This window comes from Hibiscus syriacus, unplaced genomic scaffold (genome assembly GCF_006381635.1).
Source record: "Hibiscus syriacus cultivar Baekdansim isolate YM2019G1 unplaced genomic scaffold, ASM638163v2 tig00110988_pilon, whole genome shotgun sequence".
In the NCBI taxonomy this organism is placed as follows: Eukaryota; Viridiplantae; Streptophyta; class Magnoliopsida; order Malvales; family Malvaceae; genus Hibiscus; species Hibiscus syriacus.
In genome coordinates this window covers 1,386,752-1,388,414 of record NW_024062942.1, presented here as the reverse complement: position 1 = coordinate 1,388,414, position 1,663 = coordinate 1,386,752, and the positions used below count along the sequence as shown (strand labels likewise).

Genomic DNA, 1,663 nt, shown 5'->3' with positions numbered 1-1,663 from the left:
AGAATCGACTAAACGAGTTTGTTCATAAACATAAATTAACAAGTTAATAAACGAGTTTGCTTGTGAACATAAACGAATTGAACACACATTTGTTCATGTTTGTTCATTTATTAAATGGACATGTATTTTTTTTTGTTCATGTTCGTTTATTTAACTTAACAAATGAATATTATACAAACGATTCATAAATAGTTCACCGATCGCTATGATAATTTACACCTCTATCCAGAAGCCATCTTTTACCAATTCACAAATATGGATAATATCATAAAAGACAAAAATATGATAATTTCATAAATTAATATTGCTTACAACTAGATGCAACATAGTAAACGATTTGACTCAAAGTGATGACCAAAACGACTGATCTTCCACCGGTAATGAAAAATAACAAGAAACGAGAGGTGCGTCGGCGTAACAATCGAATTCCGGGGACAACAATGGTACATTGGGATCATCGTCTTCGTCTTGCGAAAATTCTGATCGATCGTGTTCGAAAACGTTAAATGAATCAACAGGCTCAGTGAAATGTGCGCTGTCGGACTCGAAGACATCACTTTTAGTTGAACAAGCTTCTTCCTGTTTACAAGCCAGCAATGGCACATGGGATGTTGTGTCCGAATTGTGGTTTTGAGGTCCACCGTCGGATGAATTCCCCACCCCTTTCTCCCTAGTAAGCAGAGTGCAAGCACCTGTTGCATAAAATTCGAACCATCGTCAATTTGAATTACCAGCACAATGCTTGGGTCTTGTTAAATGCATGGATAGACATAGGATTTTTTATTTTATTTTTGCAAGGAAGATAAATTTATAATATTTTAAAAGATTAGATAGATTATTGATAAAAAAAATGTATAAAATTTAATAATTTTAGAAGGACTAACTCTCGTCAACCCGATCCATCCCTGTAAAAAAGTTTACCTCGTTTTGCAAGCCAAGTTTCTCCTTGATGAGATGGTCGAAGTCAGCCTTGAGCTTTTCAAAGCTAGCTCTCAATGAATTATAGTCCTTTTCAAGCTGTTTGTTCTTGGACCGAGCACGCCGATTTTGAAACCAAATGGCAACTTGCGGGGGATGTAGCCCCAGTTGTTTCGCTAGTTCCAACTTCCTGTCGGACTCAAGCTTGTTTTCGACCTCAAAACTTCTCTCAAGAAACTCAACTTGTGCCGCCGTGTGCCGCCTTTTCTTTCCAGCTGGTTGATGGCGGCAACAACCATCGAAATCCTCATCTCCTCCATTAACACTCCCGTATTCCGTCGTAGGCATCTCACCTGACAAAACAAAACCCATTCATGAACAATAAAATTGGAAGTAAAGAACAAGAGAGTTAACAGAAAGGAAAATAAAACCACCCTGGAGAGCGGAGGAAGAAGAAGGTATCCATAAAGACTCCATAGCAAGAGAGGAAGAAGAAGAAAGGTGTTGGCTTTGAAGCAAGACGCTCATGTTTAGAAACCACCGCAAGATTTGCGGCCTTGTAATACTTTGATCTTATTGCTTTATTTCTGGTGGGATCCCCCAAAAGCCTCAAAAGATTATGTCTTTGGGAGGCGGAATGTCAGTCATGAGTTTGGAGTTTGATCTATGACTTATCGTGCCAGAAATTTGTGATTGGAAACGCTGTAATGTGTAAAGTCTGAAAGCAACAAAACCTTAAACCCAT

At 38.4% G+C, this 1,663-nt stretch overlaps 1 pseudogene; it reads right to left on the bottom strand.

Annotated features, from left to right (window-relative positions):
* Nucleotides 1-303: 303 nt before the first annotated feature.
* LOC120149062 lies at nt 304-1,663 on the bottom strand (annotated as a pseudogene).